An 11972-nucleotide genomic window follows, 5' to 3' on the forward strand; every position below is an offset into this window, starting at 1 on the left:
AGCAGACGGCCCTCATCCGCATTCCTGGTATGCATTGCCCCCTCATCCCCAATCTTGGTATGTATGGCCCCCTCATCCCCAATCCTGGTATGCATGGCCCCCTCATCACCAATCCTGGTACGCATGGCCCCCTCATCACCAATCCTGGTACGCATGGCCCCCTCATCACCAATCCTGGTACGCATGGCCCCCTCATCACCAATCCTGGTACGCATGGCCCCCTCAGACCCAATCCTGGTACGCATGGCCCTCTCAGACCCAATCCTCGTACACATGGCCCCCTCAGACCCAATCCTGATATGCATGGCCACCTCATCCCCAATCCTGGTACGCATGGCCCCCTCAGACCCAATCCTGGTACGCATGGCCCCCTCAGACCCAATCCTGGTACGCATGGCCCTCTCAGACCCAATCCTCGTAAACATGGCCCCCTCAGACCCATTCCTGGTATGCATGGCCACCTCATCCCCAATCCTGGTATGCATGGCCCCCTCATCTCCAATCCTGGTATGCATGGAACCCCCATCCCCAATCCTGGCATGCATGGAACCCTCATCACCAATCCTGGCACGCATGGCCCCCTCAAACCAAATCCTGATACGCATGGCCCCCTCAGACCCAATCCTGGTACACATGGCCCCCTCATCACCAATCCTGGTATGCATGGCCCCCTCATCCCCAATCCCCAATCCTGGTACGCATGGCCCCCTCAGAACCAATCCTGGTATGCATGGCCCCCTCAGACCCAATCCTGGTACGCATGGCCCCCTCAGACCCAATCCTGGTACGCATGGCCCTCTCAGACCCAATCTTGATATGCATGGCCCCCTCAGACCCAATCCTGGTATGCATGGACCCCTCTAACCCAATCCTGATATGCTTGGCCCCCCTATCCTACTAAAGAGAAGGAATATTCACTCCTCTCCACGCCCATGGGAGTGGAAAGGAGTAAATATTCATTCTCTTTAATAGCGGGAACAGATTATCATGGAGCCGCAGCAGGAAGCCGGCAGCTGCGATTGACAGTTCGCTATTAAGGAGAATGAATATTCTCTCCTCTCTACTCCCATGGGCGTGGAGAAGAGCGAATATTCATTTTCTTTAGCAGCGGGCACACATGGTAGCTGCAGCTGCCAGCTACTAACTGTGCCCACTGCTCCACCTCCGCAACCCCCCCGCCATTCTCCACAGCCGGGCAGCAGAAGAGCCGTGACGGGACGCGGGACTGAGCCCTCAAAGCGGGACAGTCCCGCCGAAAACGGGGCGGTTGGGAGCCATGGGTAGACACTGATCAAGGTCTTACGTCGGCTCCTGGTTCTCTATTATCTGTAATGATCCAGCCACACAACCTCCAGAATGAACAATGAACTATTACATATAACATTTACTAGTAATCGAGAATCTCACATAAGTGTCTGTAGTGGGAAACGTTGGGGGTCTCAGTATTATAGATCTAGTTCTAGATTTATTTCTATAAAGTGTCCAGCGAGAAAGAAAAGAAAAATAGGTTAGAAAATGAAGGAAAAGAAATTTCAAGGAGAGAAAAAAGGAAGATTAATACTCACCAGGCACAGGAGGAAAAGGAGCTTAACAGCAAAAACAGAAGTCATCGTAATTAGGAAACTCTGCTGAGAAGATCCTGAGACTAAAACAAGAGAAACACAAAGTATAGAAGAGACCAGAGTATGATGTGTACCCATGTCATATGTCAGATAATCTGTCACACTAATACCCCGCATCAATAATCTCCAGTACACAGTGTATATAAGGTATGAGGTCATAGGCGGATTATAATGAGGGCAATCCGGGCGACCACCCGGGGCCCCGAGCCGGCAGGGGGCCCGCGGCTCCAGGCGGGGTGTCTAATGCCGGATTGCCCTCATTATATGTGTGGGCCGCCGCGGCACATACCGGTAGCAGTGGCGGGAGGGGGGGGGCCCGGACCGCTCCCCCAGCAGAGGCCGCCGCTACTTCTTCATCTGCCGGGCCAGCACTGCCGCAGTTAACTTCCCTGTGCTGGCCCGGCCGCGTCACTGCTAGGAGACACGGCCCTGTGCGCGGCTGTGTCTCCTAGCTGTGACGTCACGCAGTGCGCCCCGGCCTGCAGCGCTGCACCGGAAAAGAGACAGAGCAGGCAGAAGGAATGGAGCCGGGGGATGGTGAGTGTGTGTGTATGTGTATGTGTGTGTGTGTGTGTGTGTGGGCAGGTGTCTGTGTGGGCAGGTGTCTGTGTGGGCAGGTGTGTGTGTGTGTGTGTGTATATGTGTGTGTGGGCAGGTGTGTGTGTGTATATGTCTGTGTGGGCAGGTGTCTGTGTGGGCAGGTGTGTGTATGTGGGCAGGTGTGTGTGTTTGTGGGCAGGTGTGTGTGTGTGTATATGTGTGTGTGGGGGCAGGTGTGTGTGTGTGTGGGCAGGTGTGTGTGTGTGTGTGTGGGCAGGTGTGTGTGTGTGGGCAGGTGTGTGTGTGTGTGTTTGTGGGCAGGTGTGTGTGTGGGGGGGCAGGTGTGTGTGTATATGTGTGTGTGTGTGGGCAGGTGTGTGTGTGTGTGGGCAGGTGTGTGTGTATATGTGTGGGCAGGTGTGTGTGTATATGTGTGGGCAGGTGTGTGTGTGGGCAGGTGTGTGTGTGTGGGCAGGTGTGTGTGTGTGTGGGCAGGTGTGTGTGTGTGTGGGCAGGTGTGTGTGTGTATATGTGTGTGTGTGTGTATATGTGTGTGTGGGCAGGTGTGTGTATATGTGTGTGTGTGTGGGCAGGTGTGTGTGTGTGGGTGGGTGTGTGTGGGGGCAGGTGTGTGTATATGTGTGTGTGAGTGGGCAGGTGTGTGTGGGCAGGTGTGTGTGTGTGTGGGCAGGTGTGTGTGTGTGTGGGCAGGTGTGTGTGTGTGGGCAGGTGTGTGTGTGTGGGCAGGTGTGTGTGTGTGGGCAGGTGTATGTGTGTGTGTGTGGGGGGGCAGGTGTGTGGGGGGGCAGGTGTGTGTGTGTGTGGGCAGGTGTGTGTGTGGGCAGGTGTGTGTGTGGGCAGGTGTGTGTGTGTATATATGTGTGTGTGTGTATATGTGTGTGTGGGCAGGTGTGTGTATATGTGTGTGTGTGTGGGCAGGTGTGTGTGTGTATATGTGTGTGTGTGTGTATATGTGTGTGTATATGTGTGTGTGTATATGTGGGCAGGTGTGTGTGTGTCTGTGTGTGTGTGTGTGTGTGTGTTTGGGCAGGTTAGAAAGTCTTGCCCTGTTGAACACTACACCTGACTTGAGGCCACCACCTCTTGGTTGTCCAATGTTCTTGCTTCTCTAGGGCTCTTCTCAGATATTCATTATACCAGCTCCCCAGAATACCAAAGCTAGGGTGGGTGACCGCGAGCCCTGGTGGTGGTCATAACTGCGGCCACCCAGGGGCAATACTCCATAACAACAATCCCCTGAGGTGGTGTAGGATGTAAGGACCTATTCACACTACATCCAGCGCTGCATTCAGGTCTTTACACAAGGCTTACAACTGAATCCCTGAAATTCAGGATTGTGCTGTCTGAAATGAGACATCTGAAAGCAGAGAAAATGGAGCCTAAAGATTCAGACTTTAGCCTCGGTTTGCCTTTGTTCAAATCAATGGCCGTGTCAAGGCCCATCTGAATGCCATTTTTCAGGGATTTAGATAGAAGCCTGGAAAGAGGAGATGAATGCATTGCAAAATTCAGTGTGAATAGGCCCTTATATCTGGAGTCTTGATATTGATGCCACATGCATTTTACTTGTTTTTAACTTAAAAAAAAAATACACACACACAAATTATACACACACACACACACTATACTATACATACACACACACTATACATACACACACATTATACACACTATACATACACACACACTATACATACACACACACGCACTATACATACACACACACACTATACATACACACACACACTATACATACACACACATTATACACACACATTATACACACACATTATACACACTATACATACACACACAGATGTGTGTGTGGGTAGGTGTGTGTGTGTGTGTGGGCAGGTGTGTGTGTGTGTGTGTGATGTCTGTCTGTTTGTGTGTGTGTGTGTGGGCAGATGTCATTGTGTGATGTCTGTTTGTATGCATTTTTGTGTTTCAAATGTGTTTATGCGTGTCTGTATATGTTTGTGTGTGTGTATGACTGCATGCGGCCTCCTGCTGAGTATAGTTGGCGCCGTGCGGCCTCCTGATATCTCTGGGGGGGGGCGCCGTGCGGCCTCCTGCTGTGTATAGATGGCTACGTGCGGCCCCCCGCTGTGTATAGATGGCTACGTGCGGCCCCCCGCTGTATATAGACGGCGCCGTGCGGCCCCCCGCTGTATATAGACGGCTACATGCGCCCCCCGCTGTGTATAGATGGCTACGTGCGGCCCCCCGCTGAGTATAGATGTCGCCGTGTGGCCTCCTGCTGTGTATAGACGGCGCCGTGCGGCCCCCCGCTGTGTATAGACGGCTACATGCGCCCCCCGCTGTGTATAGATGGCTACGTGCGGCCCCCCGCTGAGTATAGATGTCGCCGTGTGGCCTCCTGCTGTGTATAGATGGCTACGTGTGGTCTCCCGCTGAGTATAGATGGCGCTGTGCGGCCTCCTGCTGTCTCTGGGGGGAGCGCCGTGTGGCATCTATACTCAGCAGGAGGCCGTACGTAGCCATCTATACACGTATACTCAGCAGGAGGCCGCACGTAGCCATCTATACACGTCTACTCAGCAGGAGGCCGCACGTAGCCATCTATACGGTGCCATCTATACACAGCGGGAGGCCGCACGGCGCCATCTATACACAGCGGGAGGCCGCACGGCGCCATCTATACACAGCGGGAGGCCGCACGGCGCCATCTATACACAGCGGGAGTGTCAGTGCTTTGCAAGAGCAGTCAATAAATTCTGCTTGACTAATTCTGAGCACCATAAAGTCTGGTTCGCTTCTAACCTGCTGTCTTCATTTTCAGCTTGCTGAATTCTAACTCATTTACTGTCATTCGAGACGATGCCTTTGCTGGTCTCTTTCACCTTGAATACCTGTAAGTGCTCCACTTAATGTCATATTTTTTATTCTGTTCTTCTTCATCTTATGGCATGTGCAATTGTATGAGCAAGTATTCATATGAATTTATGACCTACTTAAACCTTCGAGGACCTTAAATTTTATTCAATCAAATTTTTTTCCAGTTTAAAACTATGGGACATATATGTGCCTTGGTCCTCAAAGGGTTTTTAAAGGGGCATTTTTTTTATATGCCTTGAAATTGAGCCCTATCCCATGGAATGAAGCCCTACCTACATCACATCTGAGAGCTACATGGATCCCGCTTGTGAGGTGCCTGTGCGTCACTACTATTCAGTTTTAGGGTCCACTCACTAAGCCATATATTCTCTCATGCAAGAGAATAGGGCCAATTATGCTAATGACACTCGGCTCAAACTCTGTCAGAGCTTCAACTGAGTGTGATCCGATTCTCTCGCAGCACAGATATGGAGAAGATGGAGAACTTACTTTCTCCATCTTCTCCATAGTCTCTGTGAGTGTTCATCGGACTGCACTTGGATGACATCCGAGTGCAGTCCAATGTTTTACGTGCACCCATAGACGTGTATGGGTGCACATGGTCCGAATATCGAATGAGATTATTTTCTCATGCCAATAATCGCAGATCTGCACTGTCCCATAGTATAACATAGGGCCGAGTCCTATCCGATAAAACATCACATAGCATTCGGCCGTGTTATACGACAGTGTGATTGAGCCCTTAGAGTCAAGGAATATTTACATGCAGATGATGATATTACTCTCCAAGTGTATATTTTTTTAGGCGAGTTCATAGTAAATGCTTTGCCTTTTTGACATGTGATCAACTAAAGAACAAGAAAGATTTAGGACCTCCCCTATAGAGAAACGGAAAATAGTTTGGAGGACTTGCATGTCCTTTTTTATTTATTATGAGAAAATCATAAAAGATCCCGTTTTTTAACCATGCTGTGACTTTCTGCTGAGGGAGAGGGAGAGAGCTGCTCTATTCAGAGTCTGTAATAAGACCTGCTGACAAAAGTGTTGAAGATACAGTCTAATGTGAATTAACAATGAAAAAAAGTTAATTTCACAAATGGCTTGTATTTTTTTTAATACAAACTTTTTTTGTGTTTACAGCTCCTTTAAAGGGAATCTGTCATCAGGTTTTTGCCACCTAATCTGAGAGCAGCATAATGTAGGGTTAGAGGCACTGATTCCAGTAATGTGTCACTTACTGGGCTGCTTAGTGTTGTTTTGATAAAATCATTGATTTGTCAGAAGGTAATTATCACTAGATGACTAGTAAGTTCTGTAGGACCCCACCCCCATCACTGATCAGTAGATTTCTGTGTACACTGAGCATGGGCAGAAAGCTGCCAATCAGTGGTGTGGGCGGGGCTATACAGAGCGCAGCATTCAGAGAGCTGCTAGATCTGCAGCAGATAAAACGGTGATTTTCTCAAAATGACAACAAGCAGCTGAAAAAGTGACACATCGCTGGAATCAGGGTATCTGCCCCTATATTGTGCTGCTCTCAGATGGGGCAGCACAATTAATATTGTGCCAAATTAATTTCCCGTGAACTATCACATGATCTATCACAGGGGATCATGTGACATGTCACGTGATAAATCAGGTGGGGGGGGGGGCCCCGCGCCTTCTAAACTGCCCGGGGCCCTTGCTACTCTTAATCCACCCCTGCTGACACACAAGGGTGAAAATAAAAAAAGTGGAATCAATGAAAACACCAAACCGACCCACAAAAAACGAGTCCTAATATGGCTCATTCGGCAAAAAAAATAAAATAGTTACAGCTCTCAGAATATGGAGGTGCAAAAACAAATTCATTTTTGTAAAATATTTTTTTTAGTCTGTAAAAGCAACAAAACATAAAAAAAATTCTGATATTGCTGTTTATCTTACCAAACCGCCGAAAAAAATCGGTCTTATCACTTTTACCGCACGGTGAACGGCGCAAAAAATAAAAACAATTAGTGAATTGCTGGTGTTTGTTCATTCTGCGTCTGAAAAATGTGAATAAAAGCGATTGAAAACGTTATGGGCCCAAAAATGGTGAAAAAAAAACAGTCTTCAACTTGTCCTGCAAAAATAAGCCGTCATACAGGGCTGTGCACCCAAACATGAAAAAGTTACAGCTCTCAGAATATGGCAACGAAAATCAATTTTTCTTTATAAAAAAGCATCTTTTAGTGTGTGATTGCAGCAAAATATAAAAAAAGAAAAGTATGAATCTGGTATCGCATCAACCCGAAGAATTAAGCCGTTTAATCACTTATAGCACGTGAAAAGCAGTGTAAAAAAACCCTATTCTTGTACTGCTGTTTATTTGTTCATTCTACCTCCGAATAATCAGAATCACATTTATCCTGCGCTCTCCGCTGAGTTCTTACGTCGGTGTTTCCATGTAAAGTCCCCAAAATTTAGATTTAGACTAAACCTTTGACAGAACCACTCACTTACGAGGCAGATGGAGTGACTATCTACTTTAAGAATATAAGCGTTGAAAGTTTGAAAAATGGCTAATTTTGTCTTAATCCTTGTACAGCCTGTGCCGTATTTGTACGCAACAGGCTGTTAACCCCGGTTCAGTGAGGGCCCGGCGCTGACTGAGCACTGAACCGGGCACATGTCAGCTGATTATTACAGCTGACATGTGCCCACAACAGCCGCAGGTGGAATCGCGATCCACCCGTGGCTGTTAACCAGTTAAATGCCGCTGTCAATCTCTGACAGCGGCATTTAACATCGCCGCGCCGGAAGCGTGTCACTTACCCCACCCATCGGTAACCCCGTCACGTGATCGCGGGTCACCGATGTGTGGACATGACAACCCAGGGTCTGCAGCAGACTCCAGTGGTTGTCATGAGCTGGTCACTATGAGCGCCACCTAGTAGTCGGCGCTCATAGCTCAGGACCATTTCTGCTACATAATGGTGATCTGCTCATCACCTCTATGTAGCAGAGGCGATCAGACAAGTGCTGCTTCTAGTCTCCTATGGAGACTATAGAAGCAAGCAAAAAGTGAAAAAAAAAAATAAAAAAAAAATAAATAAAATAAAAAAAATTTAAACGTTTAAATCACCCCCCCTATCGCCCCATTCAAAATAAAATAATAAAAAAAAAACACATACACATATTTGGTATCGGCGTGTTCAGAATCGCCCGATCTATCAATATAAAAAAGAATTAATCCGAACTGTAAACGGCGTAACGAGAAAAAAATTCTAAACGCCAGAATTATGTTTTTTGGTCGCCGCAACATTGCAATAAAATGCAATAATGGGAGATCAAAACATCGGATCTACCCCAAAATGGTATCAATAAAAAACTTCAGCTCGACGCGCAAAAATTAAGCCCTCACCCGGCCCCAGATCACGAAAAATGGAGACGCTACGGGTCTTGGAAAATGGAGCCATTTTTTTTTTTTTAAGCAAAATTTGGATTTTTTTTTCACCACTTAAATAAAAAAGAACCTATACATGTTTGATGTCTATGAACTCGTAATGACCTGGAGAATAATAATGGCAGCTCAGTTTTAGCATTCAGTGAGCGTGGTAAAAAAAATTAAAAAAAAACATCTGTGGTATTGCACTTTTTTGCAATTTCACCGCACTTGGAATTTTTTTCCCCGTTTTCCCGCACACGATATGGTAAAACTAGTAATGGTGTTGAAAAGCACAACTCGTCCCGCAAAAAATAAGCCCTCACACGGCCATATTGACCAAAAAATAAAAACGTTATGGCTCTGGGAACAAGGGGAGCAAAAAACGAAAATGCAAAAGTGGAAAATCCCAGGGTTGCGAAGGGGTTAATTTTCATTAAATTCACATATTTTCACAAAAAAACAAACAAAAATGCATTGACCTAAATTTACCGCTAAATAAAGTAGAAGAATCAACGGGATACATAGAAGCTCCAGAGTTATTACCTCATAAAGTATTTAGATTTGAGAGTCCTCAGTGGTTGATACCTTTTAATGGCTAACTGAAAAGATGGTAACAAATTGCAAGCTTTCGAGACTACTCAGGTCTCTGGTGACCTTTAACACTTTCAGAGCAGGAATGAATGTGTCGCATTGATTTATGTCATTCTACATCAACTAAGGAATGTGCCCCTCAGACTCTCAGACCTGTGGGGGCATCACAACACTGGACCTAGTCACAGGACAATAAAACCTTCACACTCCTTATCTATTAACTGCTAAAATATTTATAGCCAGAACTGTTTATCTCTTCCATAATAACTCTGCTTTTCATCACCTGTCTTACCTATTGCATTTTTTGTGTGTCTTATTGTGTATAAACATGTGACTCTTCAGATTTTGTGTTATACTATGCCTGATGAAGAGACATGAGTAGTCTCGAAAGCTTGCAATTTGTTACCATCTTTTCAGTTAGCCATTAAAAGGTATCAACCACTGAGGACTCTCAAATCTAAATATTTTTCTATCTACTAGCTAACACGGTACAAGAATATATATTTTCCCTTATACCTCATAAAGTGACACTGGTCAGATTTGAAAATTGGGGCTTGGTCGCTCAAAATTGGCTCTGTCACTAAGGGGTTAATGGATGCACTCTGAGCTTATTTAAGGGCTCCTCCACCTCCTCTTTCACCCTGGAGCCATTATAGCTTTCAGTAAGAGTATTGTTGGGTCTGAGTTGCTGCTGTGTTCAGTGCTTGTGCTCTGCTGCCTCCTTATGGTCTTTTTTGTGTACTACACCGTATGTGGTTTTTCCTAAGTGCTCTTTCTCTCTTTAAGTTTTTAATGTATTCTTTTCATTTAGATGACTTCAGAGTCAGCCACCAAGAACAGTTCAGGGATGAGAAGACATCTGGCTCTCAAGCTTAGTCAGACAATTCAGTCGGAGGACTTGGAGACCACCCAGAGGGATGAGGAAGTTTCCACCTCTAGAAGGTCCGGGGTCTACAAAGTGAATGTGTTGGCAGATAATTAATATCTGTGCTGTCCAGCTGTTCATCAGTGTATGTATGTATGTATGTGTAAATGTCCCAGATTCCCTTTAACACAGCTTTACTGGTAATATAACACTATTGCTGGAGACAGAAGCTCATGCTGTATTAAACAGTAATAAATAGTAGTTGTTGCAATATATACAATAATAAGCATAATAGCTCTTTTGTCCACCAAGTGGAGGTCTCCAGACAAAGCCCCATGGGGTCAAAATTATTCAAGCTCATGTTTTCTCTGGAGGGGGGACGGAATCTCGACTAGCTGATGCCCCCAAAGTGGATGTGGCTGTAACCAAACTGTCAAAACGTGTCCCATTGGCCTGAGGTGATGGAGCTAACCTCAAGGACTCTATGGACTCCTCAACCCCATGGAGCAGATCTGTGGGGCTGCATCATGGTGACCCCATAACACCCTCATAACTTGTTATAGACTCCAGTATCAGCAGTCGGAGACGTCCTTCCATATGTCTGTACTGAATACGTGGTGAGTTTTCCTTCTCGGGGTTTCTTGTCGTTTCTCCTACTCTTGTGCTGCTGTTAGGGCTGCATGGGGAGTGAGGATTTACACTGTTTTCCCATCAGCAGCTCACGGCGTCTCCACATCTGCTGCGCTGCTGACAGGACGGAGGGAAAACAGGTTTACATTCTACATCCTAACCTTCCCCTCCTCCGGGGTGCTTAAGGCTGCATGTCCACTAAGCATTTTTCAAGGGTTTTTACTGTGGAATTTCCACAGCGAAAACGCTTAAAAAAACGCTTGGTAATCCGCGCCCCATGTTCCCCAATGGTAATCCGCATGTGCTGTGCACGTGCTGCGGAAATTTCCACTGCGGATTATCATTGCGGAAAAATCCGCAGCATGTCCATTAATTTTGCGGACACGCAGAGTAATCGCCGCCATTGACTTGCATTGAATCGCTTGATATCCGCATGACTACATCTGCACACGCGGATATGAAGCGATTCAATGTGCGGATGGTACCCGAGTCTGGAGAAGGGGAGACTTTCATCCAGACCCGGGTAACATAGTACCTGTAAAAAAAATAATTAAAATAAAAAATAAACATTATACTCACCTTCCGATGGCCCCCGGTCCCCTTCTCCGATGTGTCCGGTCTCTTGTACGGCTCGTGGTGGTGTGAGAACCTGACATGATGTCATTTAGTCATGTGACAGGTCACGCGACCGCTGACGTCGGAGGTCGCGTGACCTGTCACATGACTCAGTGACGTCATGGAAGGTCCTTTTACACCACCGCGAGCCGTACAAGAGACCGGACGCATCGGAGAAGGAGACCGGGGGCCATCGGAAGGTGAGTATAATGTTTATTTTTTACCATTCTTATTCTTTTTTTTTAACTAACTTGGTCACACTACTGTAAATTCATGCTGGTTGGTCATAGTGTGACCAAGTTGTCAAGCACTTTTCCAAGGGATGCTAAAATCGCTTGGAAAGCGAAATGCGGAAATGCTGCAAAATCGCTTCTACCTGGCGGGAAAAACGCATGAAAAAACCGCATGTAAAAACCGCATGCGTTTTCCCGCCAGCGAGAAGCGGAAAAAGTATGCAGCATTTCTGCATCGCGGGCACTTAGCCTCAAGGGTCAATCCCCCAGTATCGATCATCACTAGATCCTAAAATAAATAAACTAGTCACCTACAATCAGTGTCCACACCTGGTCACCATGGATACGTCCTGTTATCTCCCGACAGGTCGCACATGCTCAGTAGATCCCGGCTCCTCTTACTTTCCGTCCTCTCTGCACAGGGTGGACATGGCCGCTGTGCGCCGCTCCTGTCAGATGAGGAACAGGCGCCTCCTCCCCTCAGACTGCGCCGCTCGCTGTGTGATAGACGAGGCCGAGCAAGAGCAGAAGGGCCGGCACCAAACACCGGAGATTGTCTCATTACAAGCGTGAAGATGAGCGGCCAT

General features: G+C 47.0%; 1 long non-coding RNA gene across 1 annotated transcript; it reads left to right on the forward strand.

The window, feature by feature from the left end:
- The first annotated feature begins 2070 nt into the window (after nucleotides 1-2070).
- Nucleotides 2071-10076, forward strand: LOC141253126 (uncharacterized). Its single transcript, XR_012314238.1, has 3 exons — nucleotides 2071-2159; nucleotides 4987-5058; nucleotides 9854-10076. It is a non-coding gene; the product is annotated as an uncharacterized lncRNA (long non-coding RNA).
- Nucleotides 10077-11972: the final 1896 nt, after the last annotated feature.

Source organism: Phyllobates terribilis, unplaced genomic scaffold (assembly GCF_046119375.1).
Source record: "Phyllobates terribilis strain yellow unplaced genomic scaffold, ASM4611937v1 Scaffold_2__4_contigs__length_985480577, whole genome shotgun sequence".
NCBI lineage: Eukaryota > Metazoa > Chordata > Amphibia > Anura > Dendrobatidae > Phyllobates > Phyllobates terribilis.